The following is a 19,676-nucleotide window of genomic DNA, read 5'->3' as shown; positions in this document are numbered from 1 at the left end:
CGCCGAAAAAAGAAAGATAATTCATGATGTGTAACATTATGACCTAAAACATAAAGTGTTTTTGCAACCTGTTCCTCGACCGACACGTGCAAAGTTGCTCGAAGACCACCATTTCTAACTAGCATGTCACATAACCCTAAAAAAGTTGAAGAACTCATTCTAATCATGCTATGACATAAATCACTTGACAACAAGTGTGACATTAATTCATCTCTTGCTTGGTCGCCTTTGAGCCGTATCTCACGTGTTATTTGACTTTTGTTTCGTCTAACCCCAATCCGGGGTCGCACAAGCCGAACAATTACAGCAATAACAACTTGAATTGTTGCTATATGATGTAGGCGGTGCAATTTCATGACAGGATTATCCAACAATTGTTGTACGAGAAGCATTTTACATAATGTAATTTTTTCATCTTCCATCTAAAGCATGAAAAGTTTATTCATGAATATTAAAAAAAAAACAATACAAAGGAAAATTTACTTCAAATGAAATATGATAACAAATGAAATGAAATGAAATAATATATAATACAAGACTTATAAATAGCATAAATTAGAAGGACCAGTCCGTAATGATGAAAAAAATCCATCAGAATTTAAATAAATAAATAAATAGATAAATAAATAAATAAATAAATAAATAAATAAATAAAATCTGGTTTTGGTGATGTGTAGTTCATTGTGAAAATGGCAGCTAGGTGCGGAATAAAGGAGTCAAATAGTGTGTAGAATTACTTTTAAAATGATATGGTGAATTTATTGAAGATATCATTGCAGAACATTGGAGAACCTGATCAAAATAATAACTCTCCATCTCTCATGGCTTTGACCTATAAAGAATACTAATTCTAATGAATTGTGTTCATTCTCCCTCAAAGTGAAAACTATATGCCTATGATATAAAACCCTTTCAATAGAAGACAATATAAAGATCTATCCGGAGTCTGAGAGCTATATTTCTTCATTACAATGTAATAAATTCGTAGTTTCATACTTTAGTGCAAGACTAACCATAGGTTGACAACTTACTTAAGAAAAAGAGAGACACAAACAAGACCAAACAACAGAGATGCTAAAATAGTCAAGACAACATAAAGGATGCATGCCAAAAATATACAATATAGAAAATGTAAAATTGAGAAATTTATACAAATGAAGAAGTCAGATACACGCTTACAAAGACTAACAACCCCTACATCTGATTATCAAAGCATTAGTGATGACACTCAAATATCACAATAAAGACAACTGCATGTTTTCCACAATCTCGTGCTTTCCCAACTTGATCATGCAACAATAAAATCCAAGCCTCAAACAAAAACTGAAATTTTGCCAGTAAAACAAGTAGAACATAACATGATTTACCCTGGATGACAATTTTTTCCAAAATACAACATATTAATAGAACAATCAAGGTATGACACCAAACATAGGCAGTGTCACTTTCAAGTAGGACAACAAGCACATGGCACCCACATCATTATCTGCATAAGATCAAATCTAAGAATTCATACGAACAACAAAAAACAAAGTTTTTCCAACAAACATCCACACATTGTTCAGTGAGCAAGAACCCTCATATTAAATACATAGACTGAGGTTCTCATAGAAGCTTACCTCAACTTTGGTCCGGTGAAGGTCCGACGGAGGTCTGGTGAAGCTCCGGCTAAGCTTGGAGTGAGTTAAAGCAAATGACATTTATGTAATTGTTACAAAAGTTAAAGGGTATTTTTGCCAAATAAAAATGTAAAACCCTCCCAACCCCCCAATTTGGAGAGTTGAGAAGTTGGGGTAAAATCGAGGTTCTCAAACCTCCATTTTACCCCCATAAACCATACCAGGTAGAGAACCTTGGATCCAAGCAAGGTTTTCTCTATAACCATACTTTATAAAACCTTCCCAAACCATGAAACAAGCAAGGCATAAAGGTTGCTTTTATAATGTAGCTTCTTTTCAATGTTTAATGGCCAAATTAATCGCTTGAATGACAATTTTAGTATAAATTAATGCTTCACTTGTAAATCATGATTTGATAGGAAATATTAAATATGTAAAAAAAAAAAAGTAAATGGAATCGATCATTGATTCTTTTTAAAAATCATCTTTTGGTTCTATATTAACAATAAGGCCATTGTTATTTTGATTGTTTTGTTGAAAAATAGAAAATTATAATTCTAAGGGTCTTATCATGAACAGAGTGCCCTTTCAACTTGATTTAATGTAAAATTAGACACAAAATAAACATTATCATTTGGTATGATAAACCTAGGCTCGATCTAGTTAGAGTAAGTCCGAAATACTTTCTTTTTAGAAAAAATCGAAGCCTGATCTTAGTCTAACAATTCTTTTTTTTTTTTTACTTTCAAATAAATAAAAGGAAAAATTACTGTTTACCCCTCATGATTTTCAAAAATTCCTAAAACCCCCTCCAACTTTTGCACAACCTGGACAGCCCTTCCGTTATAGTTTAAATTCCCTTTTACCCCCTATCGGTCACTTCAAGTGAGTCCATATTATGAAATTTAATTTTTTTGCCCTTTGCAAATGGTGAGAAAAATACTGCCCAATCACATCATGTCCGACTTTTATGCATACAATTTTGCATATTTTTTTTTGTCTTCCTGCTTGCTTTTTATCAAACAAAGTTTAGAAGGCTCATTACATCTTCTTCTTCTTATTCTTCTTCTTCTTCTTCTTCTCATTTGGTTTGTTTGATTTGAGTTCTACCGGTTTTCTAATAAGGTGAGAATTTCTTCGTTGCTCTCACTTTGATCATTCTGCGGGAGGGAGTAACAATTTTAAAAATGCAGGGCTATTATGAAGAGTTTTTGTGCTATTTCTAGATATGTGAGCGATGGGGTCTCGATATTTCTCGTGTCAGTATGAGTTTATCACACCTGATGGACATAAAACGGTTTGTCCAATAGAAAACGAGGTTGACTTCTAGCGCATATGTCACATGTACTCCATCTTCAAATGCCCTGTGGTCGATCTTGTTGTTGAAACAGATGATGTGCCATCATATCCTACTGAAAACAAGTTTTTCTTATTGTAAGGTTCTTCTCTTTTATGTTCATCTAGTTGTAGAACTTAATTATTATTTAATTATCCCAAATTTTGTTTAAATATATCAAGTCTCCATTTAAAAACTGTCTTTTCTACTTAAATTATTCTGATTTGTTTAAATATTTGTTTTAACGTTTAAATTTTATAGTTATCGTTTAAAAATTTTATGTTTCTGCTTAAAATCTTGATCGTTTTCATTTAAATAAAGTGTTGGAAGGAATTCGATTCTGGGAGCGCTTCTATTCCACCTCATGGCGACCCTTGACAGTGTGGCATGCCTTCCTTCCTCGTCAGATCAATCTGAAGTGTTGTCATTGGATATCGGACAACATTTTCAAGATGTTGAACATTTCAGAGATGCAATTCAGAATTTTGCAATCAAACGGAATTTTGATCTCAAATTCCTAAAGAACAAAAAACATTAGGTGATTCTGGAATGCGCCGCCGATGGTTTTCAATGGTGCCTTCATGCATCAAAAGAATATAATAAAAATACTTTCAGAATCAAGATAATGCACCCATCACACTCTTGCGGTGGTGAAATTGGATCGGCGTCACATCCAAAAGCATCCAAAAAATGGGTAAGTGCATGAGTGATTCAGAGCTCAAGGACCGGCCCTTCTACAAGGCCATCGACATTCAGAAGGACATGTTGCGGGAGCATGGTGTCCACATTCCATACAAGCAGGCTTGGTTGGGAAAAGAGCATGCCCGGGTGATCCTCGATGGCAGTGATATCTCCAGCTACGATTTGTTGCTTTGATACGTAGATAACGTGGTTGAGACAAACCCTGACAGCATTGCGATTGTGGAAAGAGATGGTGAGCGTTTTAAACGTGCATTCTTTTCTTTGAATGTGTGTATTGTGGGATTCAAGAGAGCATGTAGGCCGTTGTTGTTTGTCAATGGTACCCACCTCCTTGGAAAGTATCGGGGTACTCTACTGGGTGCCACATGCAAAGATGGAAATAATGGTTTTTTCCACGTCGCCTTCGGTATTGTCGACTACGAGACCGATACCAATTGAACGTGGTTCATTTCCAAGTTAGGTGATGCTTTATACGATGAAAGAGATTATCAAGAGATAATTATATTCATGTCGGATAGGTCTAAGGGCCTTATGAACACTATTGCGAGAGTCTTCCATTCTTCCCCACATACATACTACCTTCGACACTTGGAGGCCAATTTTATGAAAGCCAATGTTAGACTTGGGAAGGCATTGAGGGAGGAGTGTTGGTCCATATACTTTCGTATTGCATGGGCATCCACGGCTAAATAATTCGATGATACCGTGAATGGACTGCAGGCCACATCACTCGAAGTTCATCAGTGGTTGATTCATAAATCGGATATGTCACATTGGTCGAATTATCTATTCAGAGATGAATACTGGGGAGAAATGTAGTCAAATGTTGCGGAGTTGTTCAATGTGTGGATCAAAGATGCTCGGCATTTACCAGTGACGAAAATGGTCGACTCCATAAGGTATTCGAATGTTGATTTTATTTAACACGTAAGAATTGTTCTTATCCTTTAAAAATTTTCCTTATTGTTCAAATATCATTTCTATGTTTAACTATCTGGATCTTTATTTAATTTATTATCCTACTGTTTAAAAAAAATATATTTCTGTTTAAATATCAATGTCTTTGCTTAACCTTGTTTAAGTTTTCGTGTTCTAATTTGTACAGGTTGAAGTTGATGCGCATGTTATGCAACCGCTGTGAGCAAACAAACAAATGGGAGACCTACTTATGCCCAGACATACATTCAAAGGTTTAGATACTTGTTGAGGAAAGCTGAAATCTTCATGTTGGTCGTGGTGTTGATGATCGTTATGAAGTGATTAACTAGGGCAGCAACTCTGAAGATCTTGCCAATAGAACTTGCTCATGTCGCAGGTGGCAAGTTTATGGTATCCCGTGCAAACACGCTTGCGCTGAAATAATGCAGACAAACACCAATGTTCATCGATTTATTAGCGGCTACTTCACCATCGACAATGACAAACTGGCGTATAAAGAAGTTATATTCTCCATACCCGACAATGACAAGCCTACGGACGGAAATCACAAACTGCGTTTGCGACCGCCTGTGACGAGAAGGCAACCTGGGCGTCCTAGACGAAAGAGGATCGAGTCGCAAGTGTCTGAGATCCACGAGTTACATTGCAGGTGCTGCCACACGTCTAGTAACAATCGTAGATCTTGCAATGAAACTGTCGCCGACTAGGGATTGTACATAAACAAATTTTTAAAAAGAAACAAACTTATTTGAGTGTCAACTTTTGATATTTAAACAAACAAAATCTAATTCCTAGTCATTCTTTGTTATTTAAACGTAGACACTGAAAGTTAAATAGAAACGCTTATTTTTAAACATTAACACATATATTTAAATAGAGGTATTGTTGTTTAAACAGAGAATTCTTTATTTTTAAAAAAAGAGACATATTTAAACATTGAAAACTTTGAAAACAATGAATTGAATTTAAATTAATAACGACAAAGCTGTTTTACATTTGAAAATAAACAATATCTGGTCAACTCTGTTCCCCGCAGTCGAAGACCCCCCTTTCTCAGTGATGCCGGCAGCGCTCCCTTCCATAAGTATGCGGGCAACATACTTTAATCTCAGGTAAGGGATGCCCGTTTGTGGTAGCTGTAGCTTATCATCGTCGAGTAATTGTTCGATAAACCGCATGACATAGACGGCGCAGTCGACACTTCCTCTTTTTTTCGTGAAGTTTCAATGTCATGAACTAGCGGGTACTTTATAATTACCGTATCCCCGAACTCCATATCGATTATGCAGTCGAATAGTCTCTGCTATCGAGGTATACAATTTGAGATTAAGATACCAATTATTTATCAAACTCTATTTATAAAAGAACTTACCATTTCGAATGTTTTGTTATTGTACTCGTCACTTTGGCATAAAAAATAATGCATGTATTCTTGTTTGTTATTGTCAAGGACCACGACATGGATATGACCATTTATGATTATCGGGAGGATGACAATGTGAACATCGTGCAGGTTGCGCGGGCTTCTCCGATCATAGCGAAAGTCGTGTCAGCCGCGTTTACCTGCTTTGAATGCCCTATGGTCGTGTAGTTGAGGCGCGCTTCTTATAAGGATATGGTACTCTGGTCAGAGTCTTTTGTATTATGCATACAAAAGCGTCCATCACATCGTCTGTCACCATCTTCTTCCCTTCAAGCAGCGTGAATAGTCTGGCCCGTGTGGTGCTGATAGAGGCATTCGTCTACTCGACCGTCCTGTGGTTAAATGGTAACAGATATAATTAAACAAAAACACAAAATCTTAAGTGAAAAATATATATTTTTAAATGATAATATAAATATTTAAATAATAATTGACAAGGTTAAACGGTAAAGCAATCATTTAAATGATAACACTAATATTTAAATGGAAACTACATAACTTAAATGTGAACATATATATTTAAACAATAACATAAAAACTTTATACTTACATGTCCATAGAGCAGTTGAGGAAGACCCTTATCAACTCCTGCTCAAATTTATTGAGGTGTGATTGTCGAGGGTATCTTTTCTTCTTCGGAATAAAGTCTTTCCGAACTTCTTCATATTGTTCGTTGGCAAGGATCGTATCTTTCATTTTTTTTCAATGACGTTCCCTTGCCCCTCGTCAACAGCTTTTTTGGAATAATCATACGGCACTGTTGTTGACAGTTGTTGGTGTTCAGCACCAGCAGCATCTTCCTTTGATGCGGGCACGGCGACAATATCAACTAGAAACACATCCTTTGATGCTTGTTGTTGTTGTGGGATTGTGTCTACCTTCGATGCGGTATTGTCGGCCGCCGGTTCCATTGTGACTTGGATTTTGTTGACAACAAAGTCAACGATCTTGTCAATCACGGCTATGGCAACAGCATCAACGGGAGACACACCCTTAGCTGGTTCTTGTTCTTCAGGGATTGTGTCCACCTTCGATGCAGTACTCTCGGTTATCGATTCCACCGTGATGGGGATTTCGTTGACAATAGAGTCAACGATCTTCTCAACTGCGGCTATAGCAACAACATCAAAGAGAGACACATCCTTCACTGCTTCTTGTTGTTCAATGATTGTGTCTACCTTTGATGTGGCACTGTCGGTCGCCGGTTCCACCGTGACGGGCATGTCATCAATGGCAATAGACTCAATAACAGCATCAGCCGCCGATGGTGCTGTTATTGTTTCATCGTCAGCCAGTTGTGGATAGAGAGCATTATTGTTTTCCTCTTTTTTGCAAGCCTCTTCAAACATGGTCATCTTCGAATGGCCTTTCTGATGACGTTCTCGTTGTTAAATTCTGAGTCCATCCTACTGACGTCCATCCTGGGTATTTCATTTGTTTAGAGGGACGGCGTAGTCGATTGTTACCGTCCTTCTAATGCCTCAACCCGAGCCACAAGCCGATGGAACTCGGTCATCGATATCCGGCTCGCTTGCAGAAGAGTTGTAGTGACATGGTCGCCTATTGCCATCGGAGGGGCTGTGGCGATCGAGGGGATTGTCGTGGTCGGCGGTGGGGGGGGTTGCCGTCGGGCGATGTAGGAGGACTTCTCCGGCGCCGAGGAATGCGTGCGCGCGTTGTGCTGGAAGTAGGAGAACGGCGTCGAGCGCGCACGGAAGAGGTTGGCCTCTCATCTTGCCTTCCAGCAAGTGGTTCTGGAGCAATAACAATCCCCCGGTGGTTGGCCCGAACAAATATATCTTCATTAGCATTTGCCGCGACCATCTCAAGAAACTAACATATGTAAACTAACAATCTCTGTGAAATCATTCAATTTAAACAATAACAAATGTGTTTAAACATTTAACTTATATATTTAAACGGTATCGCATATATTTAAAAAGAAAACAAAAATTTTAAACACTAAAGAATATTTTTAAACAGAAACTACAACTGTTAAACGATAAATACCAAATTTAAATATTAACTACTATTGTTAAACACATTGTTTATGATTTATTACCTCTTTTCCTTCGAGACAAAACGGACTTTCTTTCTGATTCCGGTCGGCTCGTAAAACCAGATGTTCAGTGCAACAGAGCCACCCTTAATGTACCCCGTGTTGGTCTTCTTCCTCGCGTATCTAGCTTGCACTTGAGCGGTAGCCTGTGGAACATCCTCCATAAGCCACTTGTGCATCGCCTGTGCCCATGCGTATCGCCCCATTCCAGGTAGATCATCGATACAATCAAGGATCCGATTCGGAATCGAGCATGAGGTATTTGGGAAGATGATTGTACCCATGAGGTACACCATTAGGAGGTTGACAAAATTTTCTTCTTCTCCCCTCTGTCGAATAAGTTGCTCAAGAGTTCTCTTGATGGAGTCTTTGTATCTCTCCTAGGTTTTTGATAAATACCTCTCTTGAAAAGCTGAGCGGGTTTTCTTCTTCTGAAACACGACTACGTCTCCATCGGAACGCAGACAAAGAACGAGAGCTACATAACCCCGATCTTTAATTATTGGTGCGGCCATCGTATCTTTGCAACAGAGAATCAAGAAGGTCCCTCTCTTGGAATATAGCTTCCAGCTCAGTGAATGCTGCAAACGGTGTCCTTCGGATGATCTCCCAGTGTCGAGGGGTCATGTGAACTTTCAATTCAGCCAACGCCTCCACTACCGGTGTCAAGTAGCATAGCCCATTAACTAGGTTTACCGCCATAATCACAAGCCTGCAACAATAACAACACATTCAGCAGTATTCACAAAATTTTAAGCGGAAAGAAAAGTTTTTAAATAGAAACCTCTATTCTTAAACAGAGATATCACTTGTTAAACAGAGACCTAATTTATTAAACGGAAACCACAATATTTAAACGGAGACATAATTTTTTAAACTAAAACTAATTTTTTAAACGGAAATCTCATTTGTAAAACTGCAACCATATCAAATAAAAGGGTAAACATACATTATAAACATTACACAAATCATAACAATCAAAAAACTCTTTCGATCGTGTACATAGACGAAAATGTAAAACAAAACGAAAACCTAATCGAGAAATCTCCCTACAGACTAACAAAACCCTAGCCAAAAAATCCTCCTACAGACTTCAATATCTTCTAATAAAAACAAAACCACAAAACAAAACCGAAAAATCTCTCTTTGTAACAGAATAGTTAAAATAATACCATAATCACAACTTCTTCAATACCTTAGACTGCAAACTGATGAAATGCCGAATATTTGCTCAGGACTTCTTCTTCGAGACACGGTGGAAAGGAAAAAAGCTGAAAATTACAGAGGATGTCCAGGTAGAGACAACTTCGGAAAGAGAAAAGCTGAAGAGGTGAGTTGAGAAAAAAAATGTATACGACTCCAGTAAAAGTCGTCTCTTGGGATTATTCTAAGAAAAACCCCCCACTTCCTCTCAAACTGGCGAAATGATTGCAGTGCCACGATTTCCCATGCAAGTCACACTTTTGTCCATAAAATTAAAAAATGACTCTGTTAACCACCGTGACATGCTATGGGGGTTTGGAAAATATTGTGTTTAAAAGGAAGGGGTTTTTAGGGATTGCCAAATTAAAGAAGTGTTTTTTTGGCAATATTGCTAAACTTAAGGGTTTTTTTTTGGCAATTTCCAGTAAATAAAATAAAAAAGTGATATATTTTAAAAAATTGATTAGAATTTATTATTTTAATAAAAGAAATTTCATAAGAGTTATGATATGATAAGTATTTAATTAATAAGCATAACCATTCATATAGTTCACTGCTGTTTGTTTATTTTTGTTTTGTTTTTAAATTTTTTTAACCTTAAAAAGGTTAAGCCATTTAACAAATCTCCTGTATTTAATAATATTTATAAATTTTTTTAATACACTCATAATAAAACTTAAATCTTTTTAAAAGGCTTTATTGTATTGCTAGCCACCGTTTTACTTTGTATAATGCATATGAAGTTGACAATGCCGACCTTGTATTATGTGTACAAAGTTTATTTTTAGTCATATGGGTTATACATGCATTTAAGTTTTAAAAAATTGCTTATTTTGAAGATAGGCATGGACCGTATGGTTGACCAACGTGGCACCGGATAAGTATGGACATGCACATCACATCATGTCATTTAATGTGTATTTTTTTTTAAATCTTTTTCTTGTATATGATATGGCATGTGCCACATGACTTTGCTTTTTTAGGAAAAACAAAACTTAAGATTTTTAATTTTAAAATTTTGAAATGTTTGTTATTTTAAATTTTAATTTTTTTACAATTTAAAATTTTCTAAATTTTTAAGAAATTATATATTTTAAATTTTTTATTTTTATAAAAAAAAATTATTTCATTTTTAAAAATATCTCTCATCACATCACCAATATCATGAAATTTAAAAATTTAATAAAATTACAAAACAAATGGTTCACGGCTTATCTTGCAATTTTTTTTATCTTAAAAAATTGAATTATTATTATTATTTTTCCTTTTAAAGCAGCAAAGAAGTCCTCCTTTCCCTTGAAGACATGATAGGAGGCCCGCAGAGATGAACAGGCCATATTCTTTACATCTTGAGAATCTCTCAGACGAGAAGTTAATACTAGTTTTTGTTTTTGTTTTTGTTTTGTTTTGTTTTGTTTTGTTTTTTTTTTGTTTTTTTGGTTCATCTAGTGGGATAAAAGATAAATGTGGAAATTGGGTTGTGCTAGCCCAACCACGGCATGGCCTACCTTGACTTGATCCATGGGGCATGGAGCTATTGTGCCATGCCAGGCCAGGCACAGTCAAATCCCTTGGTTGTGCCAAGCCAGGGACTTGCAGTCCTTGTCCCAGTAAGCCTAGTGGCCCGTCTCTGGCAATGGCAGCCTAGGAACATGGGATGGCATGGCACAGCTTGTCCCAGGCATCTAGCAGGTTGGGTAAACCATTTAAATAGGTAAAATGTCAATTTTTAACATTTTCAACAGCTGTAAAATGACTAGTTTTGAGGGTATTTTAGTCTTTAATGATATAATAACTTTCTTTACTCTTCCCAACAATAATAAATGGTTAGTTTACACGGACATTTAGGGAATAAAAAAAATTTTAAAAACCTGATCACTAACACTTTCTCCATACCAAATTACTCATCCTTACTCTAATTTTCAAGCATTCAAACCCTCTTTGCTCTCAATCTCTTCAAGTTCAAGATTTGAAGCTTTTAAGATTTCGCTCAAGTTCTTCATTAATTTTTTGATTGCATTTAAAGAAAATTGGATATTCAATTTACATTTTCAATTAATTTTAACGCAGTTGAGGTAATCTTATACCTTTTCTTTTAATTATTTCATAATGGCGAGTTCTCACAACTTTCCTTCCGATATGCACCATTTTATTTTTATGAAAATCTCCCCATAAGTTTTGTTGTTCTTGTTAAACCTTGGGGCCACGCCTGGGTGGGCATGCCAACAAACATGCCACAAGTCAATGTGATCCTACCAAAACACAAATTAGTTTTTCAAATTCGAGTATTGCAACTTCTATTTTCAATAATGAAAATGTAAGAAAAGTAATTGCAAAATTTATAATTCAAGTTGAACAATTTTTTTTATCTTGTCAAAAATCTTGCGTGTAGAAAAAGGCTTCTTGGGTTTTAATCCGAATTTTATTTCAATATTTGGTCTCCTCAAAATAATATGGATTATCTTTGTGTTACTACTCATTATATTGATAATAATTGGACTTTGCAAAAACGCATTTTGAATTTAATTGAGTTAGAATGTTGACTTAGCAAAAGTAATATTGTGGCCTACAACATGTGTGTTATTAATGAGTCTAAAATTGAAAAAAAAATTATTTTCAATTACTTTAGATAATGCTTCAGCTAATAATGGTATCGTTGAAATTTTAAAAATACAATTAAATCCAATGTTTTCTGGAAATTTTATCATGTATATTGTGTATGCCATATTTAAAATCTGTGTTAAAAATAGTTTAAAAGAAAAAAAATTGATCTCATCTTCGTAGAGTTAGAGATACTATTTTATATGCAAAAAATTTCATTAAATCAAAGGCATGAATTTAAAAGTTATTGTAAGTAAATGGCAAAAAATATAAGAAATTTATTTCAGATATTGATCATTGGTGGATTTCAACTTATACATTATTGGATTGTGCCTATGATTATAATGATATTCTTACAATGTATTGCAATGAGTATTATCCAGAAGTTGGACTTACTAATTATGATTGGGAAATTAGCTATATGATAAAGGATTTTTTGGAAATTTTCAATATTGTGACTAATTTTTTTTTCCGGTGTTTATAATCCTACTAATTTCATGACTATTAATCAATTATATTTTAATAGTGAAAATTTTCAAAATATAGACATGATGATCCTAATTTTGCTCCTATTGTTGCTCATATAGAAATAAAATTTAAAAATATTTTTGGAAAATTTGACCCTTTTCCCGTTTTATCCATGATTCTTGATTAGCTATTTAAAATTGATGGCATTTTTTGTTTAGTTGATTTTTATGATTAAAACATAGGACTTGATAATTCTTCATATGAAGATAATTATCGTTGTTTGCTTTATAATGAATATAATGCAATGAATGAAAATAGACGAGGTTCAAATATAGCCACAAATATTGAATATCCTTCTTCATCTTCCAAACATAAATTCACGGCCCATCTTGTAAATATAATGAGAAGAAAATTTACAAGCAGTATTTCTTCTTCTTCTTCTTCTAGTACTAGTTCTTTGCATTATTAAATCATTTTCAAAATAATAATTTTAATGATTTTCTTATTTATGAAGAAAATAATAATTTTAATATTTTCCAATAGTTCAAAGCTCAAGAACATAACTATGCAGTGGTAGTGGCCATGCCAAGTGATATGCTAACTCCACTGATGTCTATAAAAGTATCAGAGTCTTGTTTTGCTCTTATTTTTTAATGTAATATTTTTTTGTTTCATGATAAATTTTAGTAAAATTTTTATACTTTTCTATTCATGTAAATTTGATTTTTATTCATGCAATATTGCTATTCATGCCAACAAACATGCCACAAGTCAACGTGATCCTACCAAAACGTAAATTAGATTTTCAAATTCGAGTATTGGAACTTTTATCTTGCATATTTAAAAAAAAATATAAATTTAATAAAATAATTTTAAATTTCAAGAGGAATTCTAATTTAATTACGGCTTGCATACCATTATTTCTTCTCAGTTGGGAAGAGACCAAGTTTCATGTTATAATTGGCTTTTGTTGTTTCAAATTGATAAAAAAAATCATGACAAACAGAAAAAATCATAAAAGCAAAATTTAAAGAACATATTGCTACTATGAAACCTAGGATTCAAAGTGTCAGGGAAAAAAAGAGATAAAAGAAACCATCAACAAATAACTATCATTGTAAAAAAAGATGAAAAATAATAATTACCTCTTATCCATGGCATAAACTAGCAAAACAACTTGCAAAAAAGAAAAGAAGCAAATCTTCTGACCATCAATAAAATGCACGTCTACATCTAATGCTAGTTAAGTCACTGTAGGTCACCAAATCAAATAAAGCTTAACCGTTGCCATCAATCTTTATAGACACCTAAGTACTCAAGGCTTCACCATCTATCTTTATTCTTTTTATATTTTATATTCATTGAGGATATTTATCTTTTCAAAATTTATGTTATTTACTAGATTTTCTTTTGTGAGATTTTGGTAACTATCTATTTAAATATTAGGTATGATCTAAATTAAAGGTAAGTTTTCTAGGTCTTTCAAATTTAAGAAATTTTGAGAGTTATTATGGTTACTAGTTTTTTTAAAGAAAAAAAAAATGCAAGTTGCATTCCGTTAAAGCTGGTGTGGTTATTTTTAGATATTTAATAAGATAAATAACTATAAAAATTCAAAAAAAATTTATTTTAAAAGTTTTATGTCTTACAGACATTTAAATTTTAAATTTTTAAAAATTTAAATTTTGAGGATTATGTATAAATTTGGAGAATAATTTTTTTTTACATTGACTTTTATCTCATATGTTGAAAAATATTTTAAAATTATGAATAATTTTCTTTTAAAAAAGTTAATATATATACATATATCCAATTTGCTCTATAAAATATGTCACACATACTAATTAGTTTTATGAGGGTTTCGATTTGTGTTCCAAAGAGAAAACTGTTAAGGCCATAGTGGTAGACACTCACAAAAAGTAAAATATTGAGTGAGGAAAAATATTTTTGTCAAAACAAATGAAAATATTAGTGACAAACTTTAGCCACAAAAAAATTATTAGTATATAATAGTGACAATATAGTTATGAGAGATCCTAAATTATCACAATTCTAATTATATTAGCGACAAAAAAAAATAAATCATCACAATTAACTTAAATTATAGTGTCAATTAATTTTTTTGCCACAAAAAACCTCACATTTGTGACAAAATAATAGATAACCATAGAAAAATTGCCACTAAATGTCTTAATTCTTGTAGTGCAACTAGGCTTCTATGGTATTTATTTAAACTTGACCTTCAAGTAATTGAACTGTTGCCTAATTTGGTTTCCTCTTGCTTGCTCCTTAAGTAGAGATCATCCTTGCTTTTTATATCTCTTCCAAAAAATAGCTCTTTTTTTATTAGTCTATAGTCCAAAATATCTCTGGTATATAATCTAATGCCATGTGATCATGACCGCCATTTCATATTGTGCCATGTCAGCATGAAATCCATGGCAACATGGAACCTCAACACTTACAAAAGTTATCTTGTCAGTGGATTTTCTTTTGAGTGTGTGATTCCAATTTATGAGATATCATATTAATTCACTTTGTCACTTCTGTTATGATATATAATCCTAGAGCATCTAAGTATAAAAAGAATATTTCTTATGTTAAGTGTTTCTTTGAGTACTGTATATAGACACTAAAGGTTGCTTTGAAATGTAAGCTCTCTTCTATGATTCATTTCAAAATTGATTGCTTTACTTGAATGAAAGTCAATTTTAGTATAAATGCTTCACTTATTAATCATGCTTTGATAGAAAATAAAAAAACTAAGAATGTATATATGTTAAAAAAAAAACTAGAGTCGACACATTGATGCTTTTTAAATATCATCTTTTGGTCCTACATTGACAATAAAGTCATTATTGTTTTCATTGTTTTGTTGAAGGATAAATAATGATAATTCCTAGGTTCTTATGATCGACAGATGGATTGGCCTTTCAACTTGATTTCTTGTAGAATTAGACACAAAATCAATATTATCATATGGTTTGGATTTAATCCATTTTAATGGTGTTAATTTCATTGAGAAACATAAAAGGCGAAAGGCCATGTTTTAGGATACCTTCAAGAATTATGTTAAAAATGACTGAATTAGGTTCTTATCAATTCAATTTATATAATCTTGAGCTCAACCATGATTGAACAAGTTAGAGTAAGCCCCAAACACTTTTTATTGTAAGAGAAATACAAGCTTTCCTAATTTAACACTTCTCAATTTTTTTTATAAAAAAAATTGTGTAAATAAAATAAATTAAATAGTAAATTTATAATATATTATTAAAAAAACTTAATTACAATTTTTTCAATAAAATAAATTTTATAAGTTTTATAATATGATATATATATATATATATAATAAACATAAAACTTTTCAGAAAGCCATTTAAGCAATCTCTAGTATTTGATAAATTTTATTAATATTGTTTAATAAATTGTTATCATTTTATGGAAAAATTTATTTGGTATTTAAAAGTACCTCTTACCTCGTCAACAAGATTATTAAATTTTAAAATAAATAAATGCAATCATTAACGGCCTGTTTGGATAAGCCAGAATTATGACATAATCTGTACAATATGCCATAATTTAATATTTTCTGATAATTATGCCATATTAGCTGTTTGGGTACTTATTTTCGAGTATAAAATTATGGCATAATATAGGCATTATGGCATAAAAAAATATTCCACTCTTAGTGGAATATTTTTTTATTATGAAAAGTCTATCTCTCTTTTGATCCAGCAAATAGCCACCAATCCACCGGTGGCTCGCTCAGCCTCCGGCCAACGGCCTCCGGTGACACGCCGGGGATCCACCGTGGTCCGGAGGAGCTTCGAGCAGCGGTCACCGACCCAACCACGGTCCACCGGCCTCCGGTGACACGCCGGCTATCCACTGGTGGTTCGCCCGGCTAGCCTCGATGACACACGGCGATCCATCTGGTGGTTCGCCGGCTAGCCTCCGGTGACACACCGGCGATCCACCTATGCTCCGGCCGACCTCCGATGACCGGCCACAGGTCCACCGGTGGTCTAGTTGCCGATCGGTCGATCTCCGTAATTTTTTTTATTTTGGTAACCAAACACTCATTCTATAGGAATAAAATATGCTATAATTTCTGTAATAATCACTTGCACTTCCTACATAATAAAATTATGCCATATTTTTTATTTTGCAGCCAAACAGGCCCTAAACGAATTCCTCATGACTTATCGGGCAAATTTTTGAAATTTTTGAGAAAATTGAAATATTTTGTTTTATAGAAAAAAAAAATAAAGTCCTTTTTCTCTTTGAGGCCATTGATAAGGAGGCTCAGAGAGGAAAAAAAAAGCCATGTTCTTTGAAGAACCCCTCCAGCAAATCTTAATTGAGAATTAGAAAATGTCACCATCACGATCACAAAGTGAGTTGCTGTTGTGACTCTCACTAGTTCACCATTCTCTTTGGTGATTTAAAAAGATTGAGATGTGTTGTATACTTTTAAACCACTGAAATTGATATTATACTTTATGTTATTTTTATTCTTACTAGTGTGATGAACATATCATTGCTACCAATTTGAAGTTTCTCTTTATTTTAAGTTTAAGGTTTCTGGATCAGTAGACTTACATTTTTTTTTTTATTGTAGGGTTTTCTTTTATTCATTATGATCCTATGAACGGTTTGATTTTAAAAGAGGAGTTACGAAAGAAAGCGGAATTTAGGTAGCTACATGTCAAGAGATATAATTAATTATTGTTTGTAGATATTGTTGAGGATCGTGACACCGGCGAGCCTCTGTTCACGTGCTCTGCTGGAATGAAAGGTGATGCTCCTAAGAAGACAAAGAAAATATTCTGTGAAGAAGATGAGAAGAAGAAAAACAGGTTCTCAGTCAACACAGGACAAGAGGAGAATAAGTTCAATAACTTGCTCAACTAACCAATGAGCTATCAGCCTTTTATATTAATAACAGTCAAACTAAAACCAAACGTTATAACACTACTAACTATCTAATTGGCTAACTTAAGTCATTAAAACACATCTGATTGGCCAGCATGATTCATTTAGTTAACTCGATTGGCCAGCATCCTTAACATGATACTATAATATAATGTTAGTCAAAACAAAATATAAAAGACTTCCCGCTTCTCTTGAGCAACCATGCTCAGCCATTCCTTCTCCCCATGCTGCGCATTCTTCATCCAGCTGCCACCATGCTTCAGTTCAGAGCACCACGACTCTCTGCACGACTTGGATGACGAATGCACTGCCTTGGGCTTCAATCACAGCTCTACCTCAGCGCCAACACCCCCCCTTGATTGAAGCTCTCTAATTCTTAGTTGAGCCCGCAACCTTCTGTGCTTCTCCGAGGGTAATGGTTTGGTTAGAATGTCGGCCAATTGATCCCCTGTATTACAATGTCGAAGTATTTTAGTTCCATCAGTAACTAGACTGCGAATAAAATGGAACCTCACATCTATGTGTTTGGTTCGCCCATGATAAGTTGGATTTTTTGCAACGGCAATAGCAGACTGATTATCACACCACAACACTGAAGAGCCTTCAATTGATCTTCCACAATCTCCTAGTATCCTTCTCAGCCAAACCAGTTGGCATGCTGCTGATGTAGCTGCTATATACTCAGCCTCAGTTGATGAGAGAGCCACAACGTCCTGCTTCTTCGATGACCAAGTAACTGAGCATGATCCAATTCTGCACAATATTCCCGAGGTGGTCTTCCTATCACAATGAGAACCTCCCCAATCACTATCTATGAAACCCTCAAGAGTCCCTTTGCTTTCATTTGAGTAGAATAATCCCAACGACTGTGTTCCTGCAAGGTACTTCAAGACTCTCTTCACTGCATTGAGATGCTCTACGCACGGCCTGCTCATGAATCTTGATAGGAAGTTAACGACATAGCAAATATCGGGTCTAGAATGCACAATGTAAAGTAATTTTCCAATGAGACTTCTGTACAGTGTACTGTCAGTCAATTCCTCCTCATTTCCTTCTGAGAATTTCTCATTTACACCCATCGGTGTCTCCACATGTTTGCAGTGCTCCATATTCATTTGTGACAGAAGATCTTCTATGTACCTCTTTTGTAAGATAAGAATTCCTTCACATGATTGATATATCTCCAATCCTAAAAACAATTTGATCTCACCAAGATCACACATATCAAATGCATCCACCATATCTCTTTTGAATTGCTTGATCATACCTTGTGATGCACTGGTATATACCATATCGTCCACATGGATGCTGATCAGAATACAATTTCCTTCTTCATCCTCCTTCTTATAGAGTGTATGCTCAGTATCATTCTTCATGTAGCCATGCTGCTTAAAATGTGTGTCAATCTTGTTGTACCATGCTCTCGGCGCTTGCTTAAGCCCGTAGAGAGCCTTCTTCAGACGATACACCTTGTGCTCATCACCACTGACTTCATATCCTTCGAGGTTGAGACACATAGACTTCCTCTGAGATCTCCCCATTGAAAAAAGCTGATCGAACATCAAAATGATATATAGGTTGGTGTGTCTGAGCAGCGATAGCTAGCATAATTCTTATAGTTTCAATCCTGGCCACAGGTGCGAAGACCTCATCGTAATCCAGACCATGTTGCTGAACATAACCCTTTGCAACTAGCCTCGCCTTGTGCTTCTGGACCTCTCCATCTATACCAAGTTTGGTCTTGTATACCCACTTAAGTCCCACAACCTTCTTCCCGAACGGTAGCTCAGTCAATTCCCAAGTATCATTGCTTTGAATTGCTGCTACCTCGGCATCCATAGCCTATTTCCATTCTTTATGACTTTTTGCTTCTTGATACACCTGTGGATCATTCACAAGAAGAGCAAAGGAGCATGAATTATATACCTCTGCTAATGATCTTGTCCTCCTTGGTGGTGACTCGTCACTTGTTGCTTCTGATGAGCATAAGCCACTCCCACCATTGCCACTGTTTGAAGAACTTCCATACCCGTTAGCTGTCTCTTCTGTTGCATTGCTCTTGTTCACCTCATCATCTTTACCAATTTCACTCATTGTGACCACTGACCTGCTCCCATCTTCATTCCACTTCCACCTTGAATTTTCGTGAAAGATTACATCTCTACTCACAATCACCTTGGAATTCAATGGATCATATAATCTATAGGCCTTAGAATCTGAGCAGTATCCCAATAGTACACACTTGAGTGACTTAGCATCTAACTTCCTGAGCTTCTGTGAAGGAATGAGTGTATACACAACACTTCCAAATACCCTGAGGTGACTCACATCAGGTTTGACTCCATACCACAATTCGAATGGTGTTCTTCCCTCTAGAGCTTGTGTAGG

This window comes from Dioscorea cayenensis, chromosome 5 (genome assembly GCF_009730915.1).
Source record: "Dioscorea cayenensis subsp. rotundata cultivar TDr96_F1 chromosome 5, TDr96_F1_v2_PseudoChromosome.rev07_lg8_w22 25.fasta, whole genome shotgun sequence".
NCBI classification, from domain to species: Eukaryota; Viridiplantae; Streptophyta; class Magnoliopsida; order Dioscoreales; family Dioscoreaceae; genus Dioscorea; species Dioscorea cayenensis.
This window is presented reverse-complemented; position numbering follows the sequence as displayed.